The sequence below is a fragment of the Dipodomys merriami genome, unplaced genomic scaffold, assembly GCF_024711535.1.
Source record: "Dipodomys merriami isolate MVZ:Mamm:240054 unplaced genomic scaffold, mDipMer1.0.p SCAF_13, whole genome shotgun sequence".
Classification (NCBI taxonomy): domain Eukaryota; kingdom Metazoa; phylum Chordata; class Mammalia; order Rodentia; family Heteromyidae; genus Dipodomys; species Dipodomys merriami.
This window is the reverse complement of record NW_027202604.1, coordinates 4,626,461-4,638,817: the sequence shown is the minus strand read 5'-3', so window position 1 is coordinate 4,638,817 and position 12,357 is coordinate 4,626,461. Positions and strand designations below refer to the sequence as shown.

Sequence of the window (12,357 nt, the reverse complement as noted above, 5' to 3'; positions counted from 1 at the left end):
GCTTCAACCAACAGGAAGAGAAGGAGTGCGGTCAGGCCAGTTGGGCCAACTTGCCAGTGGGGAGTCCCAGGCCTGGGCGTGGGGTGCCGGGGAACCCCACAAGGAGTCTCGTAGATTCCAGTGTGGAAGTGTCCTTCCAGCCTCAGCGTCCTCCTCTGTAAAACGAGGTCTTCTCTAAGTGCTGGTTTGCGCATCGTTGGTGGACGGTGGGGAGGGAGGACAAAAGTTCCAGAGAGGGCTGAGAGGTCAGCGGACCGTGGGATCCGCACAGACAGGGCAGAGACACTCGCCGGACCCCAGGCTTCCAGATGTCGGGGGCGTGGCTCCCGGGGGCGTGGCCTCCGGAGCGGGAGCCTGTGGGGCGGGTCCCGCTCGGGGGCGGGGGCGGGGCCGAGGCCGGCACCTGGGTGAGGTCGCGCCGCCCCGCCCCCTCGCACTTCCGCGTACAGTGGCGCCGGAGTGAGAGTCGGCGGCCGCTGGGGCTCCGCGAGCGACCCCCGCCATCTGCCCTCGGTGGTGAGACCCGGGCCGGACCCAGCGGCGCCGAGCTCGTCCCGGGGAGGCCCGCACCGTTCTTCGTCCGCGTGCGCGCCGGCGGGGGTGGGGGGCAGCTCGGGAGCCAGCCCCGGGACCACGGGCGCCTGGCCTGGCCTCGGGAGGTGAGTGAGAACCGGGCCCGGGAGCGGGCTCGGGGCTGCTTCGAGTGCGCTGCGTCCCTTCCTTCCCCCTTCCCGCTCCGGTTCCCGTTTCCGAAACTGAGAGACTGAGCTGCGGCCAGCTAGAGTCCCGCCGCGCGCCAAGACCCGCCAGTTCCTCGGGACCCGGGTCCGTCTGTCCTCCTATTCGACGGTGGGGGCCAAGACCCTCCCCTTCGTCCGCTCCCGGCCCGCCACCCTCCTACGTGCCCTCTGCCCCTCGGATGGTCCGTCTGTCCGTCCATCTGCCCGTCTCCCCCTCCGGGTCCCCAGGTCCGCCTCTCCGGGTCTGTGTGCCCCTCGCCCTCCGCGTGCTCTGCCTCCCCACCCCCACTCGCCCCGCCGCCCCCTCGATCCTGCGCCCCCGGAGCCGCGTCCCCAGCTCACGCCTGCCTCCCCCTGCCAGCCCAGCCACCGCTCCTCTCTGCCGTGGGGCCAAGGCTAGGCCTCCCGCCGCTCTTGCCTCCGGTCCCTGGGTCCCAGGGCAGACTCGCTCGGCGCCTCCTCCTTGCTCTTTCTCGTCTCAGAGTCTTCTCCATCTGTCTTTGAGCTGGGCGTGGCTCGAGACGCCACCATTTCCCCCCCCCCGCCCCCCCAACACACACACTTTCCGTCCTGCCCCTTTGAGCCCCTTCCCCGGTAGCCGAGTGTTGCCTCTGCCCTTTCCTCTCCAGATCCGTCCTTTTAGGGGCCCAGCAAGGGGAAGGGAGGAGATAGCGATGGGGGCACCCTGGGCGGTCCGTGGTGGAGAGGGAGCACAACTGTTCTCACTTCTAACTCCCCTCTGTGCTGAAGAGAACCCCATTGAGGACCCCACTTAAACCTGGTCGGCAGGGTTTAAGAAAGAGTGAAGATTCCCTTCTCTGGCATCTACCCTGTATACACCTACCCTGTTTCCTTCTGCTGTGTTGCCTGTATCTAGGCATGTAGGTGAGTGTGTTGTGTGTTCTTTGTCACTGGGGACTTTCCCTGTGAATGTGCATCCTGTGTGAATGTGACTTACCTGTGTGCATATGTCTGGTATGTGTCTTTTGCAACTATATCCCCTGTGTCTTGGTGTGTTGTCACTAGACTTCTCTCTGTGTGTCTTTGCCTGCCCATGGGTGTATGTCCCCTTGTATCTGAAAGGTCCTGGGTTGCATACTGAGTGTATCATGATGATCACCTGGCCATGAAGACATTAGATCCATTAATTGTGGGAGCCCCTGAGTGTTTGGTTGCCTGTCTACTAGGCTCTTGTGTGAGCGTATTAGTGTACGTGTGTGTGTGTGTGCGCGCGCACACATTCATGTTTAATTCTTCCCCTTTCTCTACCTGTCCCTCATCATCCCTTTGAGCTGCTATGACCAGACTGAGCTGGTCCAGAATGAGGGAACCGGTCCTTTAGGTTTCCTTGTTCCTTCCTGCTGTGGTCTAGTCTGGGGTGTGGTGGCCAGGCCAGCAGAGGGCAGCTGTGTGTGTGTGTGTGTGTGTGTGTGTGTGTGTGTGTGTGTGTGTGTGTGTGTGTGTGTGTGTGTGTGTGTGTGTGTGTGTGTGTGTGTGTGTGTGTGTGTGTGTGTGTGTGTGACAGAGAGACAAAGACAGAGAAAGAGAAAGAGACAGAATGAGAGAGACCGAATGAGAGTGAAAGACAGAGAGATAGAGACGTGGAGAGGGAAAACGATGTGAAGGTGTCGGAGTGGTAGTATCTGGCTCTAGAATGCGATGAAGGCTCTGGCATGTGACAGGACTATGCTGGAGGTAACACTGGTAATGAGAATGTATGGTAGCTATGGTGGGAACACATGACTGGTAGGGGATTATATGAAACTGCAAGTGTATGCTTTGGGAGTGACTGTGATTGTGGGGAACTGAGAGTGACTGGGTGTGGGTGTCAGTGGCAGGAAGGTCTGTGTGGCAGTGCCAAGAGGGGAGGTGAGAGTCCCAGTGAGTGTGTGAGCTGGCGGGAGAATGTGAGGTTGTGGATATGCATTCTGGATTCACAAGGCCAGCTGTGGGTCCTGAGGAGATGGGAGAAAGCTCAGGCAAGTCCTGGGGTTTGTAGTATTGTGACCAAGACCTCAGGCTCTGGACCAAGAAAGACATAGGCTCAAATACTTGCCATACCTAAGAGCATGAGACCCAAGGCAAGCCTCTCTGTGACTGAGTTTCCTTGTCTGTGGAATGGAAAGAATTGTGAGGTTCTAGAGGTCCTATGTTAAAGGTACTTTGTGAATCCTTGATCCACAACAGTGCAGCATATTCAAACTCTTTATTTGCTGACCATTCCCAGCTGTGTGTCCCCATTCTCTTGGAAGCTTGGATTGATGAAGGCCTAGATAGTCCCCAGTCCCATTTCCTGCCCACAATGTGTCTGTTGCTCTGTCCACCCCCATGATCAGCAAGCAGCTTGTGGGAGAGGATTATGTTCAAAGTGCTCCAGGACTCAGCCCTGCTCAGCCCTAATGACAACCTGATAGCCCCCTCCCCCAGCAGCCCCAAGTCTATGTAGTAGTGTGGGGGGTGATTGAGAGCTGGGACTACAGGGCACTGACATCATTTAGCTGGCACAGCTAATTGGAGTTTAAATTAAAATTAGAAATAATTTAAAGCACTGACAAAAAGATAAAAGTCTGAGGATGCCTCTGGCCCCAAAGAGTGGTGATGGGGTACTCCAGATGGAAGAGGAGCTCCTACTTGAAGAAGGAGGTCTTTTGCCAAGACCTGGCCTGGACTGCAGAAGAACTTCCCAGGCCTTTTAGCCATGAGACCTACGTACCTTCTTGCTTCTGCCGTTCCTCCCTTCCAGTCTATCTCTAGGACTCTTTTTTTTTTTTTTCAGTTGTATAATGGGCACAATAGTAAAGATCCTATGAACTGTAAAATACAAAGTAAGTTATGAAAAAGCATCACCATTCATTTGTTTTCTTCAGTATAGGTCTAGCACAGGAGCTGTCAGGACACTACATTGGGTGAGCCAGAATGAGTATTTCGCCCATCAAAAATAGAGTCTGTGAAGAATTACCCACAGTGGTGCCTGATTGTACCCTAGGACCGACCCTAAAGGCAGCCTCTCGAAAACAAAGAGGGTCAAGAATAGCTTTTTTTCTGTGTCTGCTGGCCTCCTCTCTAGGCTGGAAATGTTCCAAGGACAGGGACACAGTGTTTCAGTCCTTAACACGATATACACACATAAACAGTACCCCTAAAAATCTGGTCTTAGTACCCTGTTCACAGAAGAGAAAGGAAAGTCAAGAAGGACTCCAGTTACAAGAGTCAGGCAAGGCTAAGCCAGGCCTGTCAGCCATGTTGATGGATTAGGGGGCTATTTGGTTGTGCCTCCTGGTTCAGCTGTTTTCTCCTGTCCCTACAGTTCTGCTGGGAATTGGCCGAAGTGAAGGTCAGGGAGCTTCTACTGGTGATTGCTCAGTGACACCAGTGGCAGCAGGAACCACCAGGACCAAGGACTGGAAGGAGCTGGGAACCCCAGGTAGGAGGGGCATGCAGAATTCTTGATTCGAGTGTGGCACTGGGAGCCAAGATGACCATTTAGATTGTCTTTGAGGGGCTTGCTGCCTGGAACCTGGTTATGGTCCAGGGAAAGCTTTGGCCTTAGCTTAGAAGACTGGGGACTAGGGCCCACCGGTGGTAGGGATAGGAATGGTGATACTTCTTTGGTTAGTTAGAAAGTGGCATGTGAGCCATGGGTTGGGTGTGGATGTGTCAGTTTTCCCATGGCCTCTTGCATCTGCCTCAAACTGTCCTTAATCATACAAGGAAACTGAGGTTCATCTGGACTTCACCACCAAAAACAAAACAAAACACAGAATAAGAGAGAAAGAAAACAGCCCTGTGCATAATACATTAAGGATTTAGCGCTCTAGCATGTGTGAGGGGAGGGAAGGGCACATGTGCACTGGAACCTAGTGAGTGACGGGCATGAGAATGGTGAAGGTGGTCTCCTTCCACAAGCCAGTGCTGGCCAGTTATCTAGCACAGTAGGCGTGTCTCCGAGCACACCCACGCAGGATAGGCTCCTTTGGGACTGACTCTGAGTAAGGAAGAAAGTCCAGGCTCTCCTAATTCTGTTCCTCTGGGAGAAGAACAAGGACAGGGTTTTCATTGGGTCTTCTGCTTACTCATCTTAGCCAAAACCTGGTAGGGAGGGAAGGAAGTGTCCTTGGCTTGGGTATCCCTTCTGCTTGAGGTAGACTAGCCATTCCCTCCCATCACTCAACCTCATTCCCTAAAGAGTTCAGTTAGCTTTGGAACCTACCTACTTTAAACTCTCAAACATCACTTGGCTGGCTGGCTGGCTAGCTGGCAGAGATGTACATGTGCTCACTCAGGAGTGCAGAAAGCCAGGCTGTACTGTACCCTATACACACAATGCCTGCATGTGGATACAGGTATTCTCATCTACCTCAGTGGGTATACCCAGACACATACACAAACAATTACCTTGGTCACCAGACACTCACATGACTTCTCACACACATCACAGGGTCCCATGCCAGGCCTGGATGGGGGGCCCTGGTTAGGATCACAGTCTGGCATTTACACTGAGGTTCCAGATACAGCTGTGATCCCAGGGATTCAAAAGGGGGTGGACCACACTGGAAGGTGAGTTCTGCCAGGCATCTAACAGCTACTCTTCCTACCTAGCTCAGTCTACCAGGCTAAGAAGGGGTTTGACTTTGGGAGATCTGGGGCATGGGTGTGGGGGAGGGGCTGTCAGCTGCTCCAGGCCGTTTGTGGCTGCTGCCACAGAGGAGGAAGTAAGTGGGCTGTTTGGTCATGGGGCCAGGGTGCTCACAGGCAATAGGGGGTCTTATAGCTCCTTTTCCCCCAATACGTCTGTGTGTATGTGTGGGGGGGGAGGGTCGTCTGTCTGTCTGTCTGTCTCTCTCTCTGTGAAGAGTGGGGTTGCAGTACTCTGAAGTCTGAGAGGCAGAAAGGATATTTTTCTCTTAGGATTTACTTTCCAAGGCCTGGGCCCAGGGGAGAGTCTCATTTGTCCAAGGCATTTCTGGAGGCTCACTTCCTCTAGGCTGCCCAGGAAGTGGTTTCAGAGTGGGACTGACCAGTCTCTGCCTGTGGCTTACCCCACCCCAACCCTGCCTCCCAAGGGGAGCAGTGTCTGGCCTGTGGGTTAGGCCAACTGACCAGGCTTTCCATGCCAGAGCTGTCCAGACTTGTCAGGGGCTCCAGGAGAACGACGGAGCCAAGGCCATGAAGTCCTCAGCAGCCCCCCCTTAATGCTTGCTTCTCCCTGGGGCTGAGCTTGTAAGCTGAAATTCCAGAGCATGAACTCTAATAGGCATAGCCTCTGGAGAGTGGCAATGACTGGGTTGAATCTGAGCGATTAGGTGGTGCTAAGCTGCTGCATGAATGAACCAGGACAAATGGCTTTGACACTCAGGGCCTCAGTTTTGCCATCTGACAAATTAGATCATGATAATACCCATCTTTATAAGGTTATTGGGGAAACAGCAATGTACGCAAAGTAGCTAGCACCATACTTGGCATACCATCAAGGTTCAGAAAATAGAAACTACAATCATGTAAAACACTTAGTGTCTGGTTCATACTAACTGATAAAAACCAGCAAATGGTGATGAGAATGCATCATTATTGTGTAATGGACTAGGGACTGACCTAGTGTCACAAGAGCAGGTGGCTGTGGAGTTGAGCTGAAAAGTCAGGTCTCTGGCTTTTCTGCTTGCCGCTCCTAATTCTGCCTTCAGTAACAATGCCGAGGATGGAAAGGGTACCCGTTGGTTCATAGATTCCGTGTTCTCTGAGGAAAGAGCTCTAGAGGGAGCAGCTGTGCCCATTACCTCCTGTTTATCTCCCCCTCATTCTCTTTCAAAGGGAGGAAAATAGATCTCGTGACAAATGGATGCAGGGAAGGGAATCGCAGTGTGCAGCTGCCTGCTACCTGCTCTGTGCTCTCTCAGCTTCTCCTTGCTCTACCCCCTCTCCCTCCTCCTGCCCCGTAGGATGTTGGGCTTTGAGAATTGGTTGGGAAATGAGGGGTGATTGGTGAGTCCTTCTACCAATCCTACCCCTGAAGTCTGCCTTTGAGCTGGAGAAATGGTCAGGCATCTGGGACTGATGGGGACTGGGAAAGTGTGGGAGTATCAACATCTATGGTATATCCTTGATAGTTGTTAATAGAAGCCTTCCTAGCCCAGTGAGGATGGGGCTGAGCTCTGACCTTTGATATGGGAGGTCTTTGGTTTTTAAGAGTGGTTAAAGAGTGTTAAAGGTGTTCTTATAGCAGGCAGGGCTGGAGGGCTTGAGCTATTCAGGGGCCTGGCTATGAGTATGAGTGAGGCCGTAGGGGAAGGATCTCTGCAGGTATCAGACAGACCCTGGTTTAATTTTTCCTGGCTGTGTACCCTTGAGCAGTAGACTGGGCTGCTCTGAGCCTCTGTTGTGAATAATGGAAAGGAGCCACTGCAGGGGTTGGGGGACAGAAAGACAGAAGCAAGCACAAAGGCTCCTTGGTGGGAAGGAACTTGGCAGTTCAGGAAACTGAAAAGGGCTCCTTGTGGCTAGGGCACAGGAGTGAGGGGAGGACAGATGCCGAGGGCAAGTTGTAGGACTTTTTCCATGACTAGTGGGAAATACTGGGGGCTTAGGCAGGGGCAGTAAGGTCTGTTTCACTGTCTTAAGAGGGAGGGGGCAGCAGAATGGAGGCTGGAGAGCAGTAGGCAGGTGCCTGGGGGCGGGGGTGGACAGAACAGCGCTGAGGGTGGAGGAGGAGAGGTCTGGAGGCTCACTGCAGAAGCGGACTCAATAGTGTGCTGTGTGGGGAAGGCAGGGAGGCGGAAAACTGGCCCCAGGTGTCTGGCCTGACGGCTGCCTGAGCGTGGGCGCTCCTAGCAGATGAAGACATTTGGAAGGGGAACATCAGTAGGCTGCTGTGGGCAGATTTGAAAACTTCTAGAATCATTCATGTGGTGAGGTAGGAAGACAGGTAGAGCCAGAAGCCTGGAGTTCAGGAGGGTCTGGGATGAAAGAAACACCTGAGAGGCAGAAGTATTAGGGCAGGAGAGAGAGAGCTTAGCAGATCTGCAGTGGGGAAGCTTGGGAGGCCCCAGGTATAGGATGGGAGGGCTGTCCCTCGAAGGTCTCTGTGTGGGTGCCAGGAGAGAGGCTTGTGGTGGCTGAGCTGCTGTTTTCACAACAGCCCCGGAAGCTTTGGATCATGTCTTTGGCCATGTTGGGTAAACAGGCCTGTGGAGCAGTGAATGTCCAAGGTTGGATCAGATGTCTGCATGATGTGGGCTGCTGGACTCTGGGGAAGGAAGCTGTGTGTGTGGAGGGGGGGGGGGGGGAGTGTTCTTGGTGGAGGCAGGGATGTCTTTGAGTATTAAAAGTTGAGAAAGCTTAGGACTCTCCATTTTTAAGACAGGGAAAAACTGAGAGGGACAGCTGTGAACCTGGGCTTTGCTGGTAGAGTTAGGCTGACTTGGCTGATCCAGCTGGGATCCTTCCTGCAGCAGCAGGCAGAACAGAGTACCCCACACAGAGTGGCTGACGAGTGTCTCTTCCCACTACCTAAGGAAGCCCTAAAGATTACCAGATGGGTAGTGGGTGAGTGGGGAGAGGGCCAGGTTTGGGAATGGCAGTAGTGATAAAGATGATGATGGCTTCTGTTGGTGTCCTGACTTATGTGCCAGGACCTGTGTATGGTGCGTGGGCAACATTGGCCCCATATTACAGATGACACAGTAAAGGCTTGGCCAAGTTCTCAGGGCAACAGATTGGAACTAGACCTATTCAACCCACTCAGGCCCAAGCTCACTAGCTCTCCCCCTCCCACCCCCCACCCTGCCTCCTGGGAGGATAGCCTACCATTTGGGAATGTCCTGCCTCCCCTAGCTTTCTCAAGATCTTGAAAGTGAGAAGGCATCATCTAGGCCCTGTCCATCTCTGAGAGATGGTTGAACTGCAAAACACTTAGGGGCTTTTTGCCTTTTTTCAAACACAAAACAGTTGTTTACTATTGTGAACTGTTAGGAAACTCCTAGGCACCCTCTGTGGGAGAGAGAGGTGCTATTAGAAACTGATAGAGAAGCACTTTCCACATGTAACTACCCTTCAGCTCTCCGCATGCCACTTGGGCAGGGAAGGGGAAGGCAGCTGGTAACTTATTTCCTCTCTCTCCCTGGCTCTGTCATTTTCTGCCTAGTGAACCTGGAGCTCATGGAGACATGTATGGGATGTCCCCACCAGCAGAAGTTGTAGTACTCCTTTCCTTCCATATGCCTAACCTGTGACCGCTACCTGTGACCTCGGCCTTAGCTGTTGTTAACTTTCCCTCGGGGTTCACAAGATAGACAGGCAGAGGCTTGCCCAGAGATATGCCAGACCTGCCCACTCCTTCCTTTACACAGTTTGGACTCTGGACCTCCTTCAGAGGCTAGGCCTATTCTCGTGTGATTTCTAGCTGCCTTTCCCATCTTTTCCCCTCCCTAGCCATTGTGCTCCAGGGCATTGCTGTAGAAAAAAAACATTTGGGTGCCAGATTTTAGTCAGGTATGTGAGAGGTCTTCCAGGCTCCTATAATCATCTCTGTCTGCCTTGAATGTGCCTTTACCTGTGTGAACATTATGGCTGTGGCCATATGTGTATGTGTGGTTGGGTGTGGTCTTTGTGGGCCTGCATGTTTGTTGACATGAGAGAGCTAACAAGGGAAAAGATGTTTCTGTGTGTGTGTGTTGTGCCACTGAGTTGTCATAATGTGTGTATGCCTGTATGTCCAACTTTGAGTGGTTCCCCATACTCAACAGTGTTTGGATTGGTTGTAGGCCTGTGTGTGTGCACCATGTCTATGATTATTCTTGAAAAGGTTCAGATAACCCCCACCCTGACTCTTAACAGAGGTCCCCTTGTCTTCAGCAGCACTAGCTCTCTCAGGCTCCTGCCATGAAGAGGCCTTTGTTCCTCTCTCAGGGGTATCTGGAGCCTTTCCTCCGGCTGAGCCCAGGGATCCCCAACCTGAGGGCCAATTGGGTGACTTGAAGCCTATGCCTTGTATAAGTTATGACCTCAGGAAGTCCTGCCCCACATGTGCAGGTAGGGGTGGTGTGAACCAATTGTTAGCAGCTCTCTGGTGCCTAGTCCTGCCCCTGTGATCTTTGCAGACTCTCTGGCAGGGTAGGCTATGACTTCCCTGAGGATCCCTCAGATTGAAGGTACCCAACTTCCCCAGAAAGTGGATTTCTCCACCCTTATCCTAGCCTAGCCCTCTCACCCCCTGTTCTCATTGCCTGAGCAAGAGCTGGTCTTACATGCTCTGTAATCACATATTTAATCACATATTTATATGGCTGTTCCCCATCAATCTGTGCATTCCATCAGTCTTGTCACTGTGATATTCACTAGCTGGGCTTAAGGCTGGGCTTAATTGTGTCACCATGTGTACATTTTCTTGGGAAGAGGACCCCAGCTTTCATTCTAGTCTTAGGATAACACATTCCAATTTTTTTAGGGTATGAGTGTACCACCCTGATGACCCATCTCTGATTTCTACTGGGTTCCAGGTTCCAATAGAACCTTTCTCTTTTTTTTTTTTTTTTTTTTTTTTTGTCGGTCATGGGGCTTGAACTCTGGGCCTGGGCGCTGTCCCTCAGCTCTTCAGCTCAAGGCGAGCGCTCTACCACTTGAGCTACAGCGCCACTTCCGGTTTTCTGGTGGTTTATTGGAGATAGGAGTCTCACGGTCTCTCCTGCCTGGGCTGGCTTTGAACCGCGATCCTCAGATCTCAGCCTCCTGAGTAGCTAGGATTACAGGCGTGAGCCACCAGTGCCCAGCTCGAACCTTTCTCTTTTTTTACTCTTTTTACTCTCTCTTTTCCTTCCCTCCCTCCCTCCCTCCCTCCCTTCCTTCCTTTCTTCCTTTCCTCCCTCCTCCCCCCTCTCTCCCTGTCCCTCCTCATCTCTGCCTCTGTCTGTCTCTGTCTCTGTCTCCTCTTTCTTCCTCAATTTCTCTTATTTTGCCCAGACTGCTTTCACTTACCATCTGCCTGCCTTAGCCTTCTGAGTGCTGGGATTTCTGATGTACATCACCACATGAGGTAAAATCAGGGTTTTTTTGTTGTTGTTTTGAGATGCTGAGGATCAAACCCAGGGCCTCATGCATTCCAAGAAAAGTGCTTTACTACTTTAACCATGTCCCCAACCCTTAGTAGTGGAATTTTTGAGAGTCAGCTAGCTATGTAGCCAGATACCAACACAGATCGGTAGTGAAGCCCCTGGCTTCCTGGGGAGGAGAAAAATTCAGGCCTGGACTTTCAAACTGACTGGAAATACCTATGAGGACTCAAGGATATTCTGGCCGAAGGAACTAGTGCCATGGAAAGCTGGAAAGTAAGGCACAGAGTAGCTAGAGTGGGGCTTGAGGTAAAAACAGGTAAGGGCCAAGGTGTGGGATGCCTAGGTTGAGGTCTGGGCTTTCTCCAAGGGCAATGGGAGCTGAAGAGTTCCACTCTGTGGGTAGAATGTCATCTCCAAAGGTGGTAATGGTTGAGACTGAATGCCAGGGAAGGGGAGGAGTAATAGAGCTCTGGAAAGTCCAAGCAGACTATATGGCAGTGGTTGGTCTGTGTGAGGTAGCAGAGCATTGAGGAGTCCCAGGCCAGCACAGGTTTTTCCTAGGGAAAAACCAATGTGGGAAGCATGCCCGACCTGGGGAGAGCCTCAGAAGGGGCTTGCTGCTCCTCTACATCTTTTCCTCCTGCTACTCTCATTTCTTGGGTTGTGCAACCTCTGTGGCCTTGAGAAAGCCATCTGGGAGGCCAGCCTCCTAGCCAAGCTATTCCCACTTGCCTGCCCAGCCTGGCAGTTCTCCATGTCCGCTCCCTGTCCTTTCATAACTGTCAGGGCCCTCTCTGCTCCCTCTTGCTGGTCATACTACCTCTCACTCCACTTTGACTCCTGACTAGACTTACAGGTCTATTCTTCCCTCCTTTATTCTTCCCTCAAGGCCTGTGTACCAGGCTGGGCTGCCCCCCTAAGAGGGCTTCACTCTGCTTCTCTCTCTATCCAGTTTTGTTTGGCATCAGGTGGTGTCTTCCATAGGTAGCAAGGGTTTGTTCAAAGTTAGATTGGTATGTATGGGAAAGACCTGCATGAGATGGCATGAGGGCATCCTCCTGCTTGCTAGCATACTATTCAAAGGAAACTGACTACATTCCACTAGGAACTGTGGCTGATCTCTAACTGAACCTGCTCACAGGCTCTCCCCCAGAAGCCTGACCAAGACTTATCTTGTCCATACCCAGCCCTTGTTTACTCTTCTGCCCCTTAGGCATCACCTTGTGGCCTGCAAGGAAGAACTGAGTACTAAGGAGGAACTAGATAGAGGTAATAAGGCTGGAGCTGAGTGATGAGGGACCTGGAAGCAGATCTTTGGCTTTAGTTTTTCCCACTGTACACTGTCAGTCCCTGAAGGTCCATCTCTTAGAGACATTTTTACCTGGTGGGTTTCATTTTTAGCTTTTGAAATAATTGTGTCAAAGACGTTACACATGATTTAGGAAAAAAAATCAGCAAGTACATTTCTGCTCCTGATGGTGGCCAGCCTTCCTTGCTGGTTCACACCATTATGTGCAGGAATCTGCAACTTCCCATCTGCCTAACAGCATACGTGAAGATCTGCTCTAGGGGCC

At 52.4% G+C, this 12,357-nt stretch overlaps 1 protein-coding gene across 3 annotated transcripts in view; it reads left to right on the top strand.

Moving 5' to 3' along the window:
• The first annotated feature begins 452 nt into the window (after positions 1-452).
• Prkcd (protein kinase C delta) overlaps positions 453-12,357 on the top strand; it is a 31,016-nt gene continuing 19,111 nt past the window's right edge. The window contains exons 1-2 of one of the 3 annotated variants that reach the window (XM_070018526.1): positions 537-659; positions 4,048-4,164. The gene's annotated coding sequence lies outside the window, so the exon portion shown is untranslated. Of the gene's footprint in view, positions 660-4,047; positions 4,165-12,357 lie in introns of those variants that run through there. The other 2 variants (XM_070018527.1, XM_070018525.1) reach the window with 2 other exon arrangements.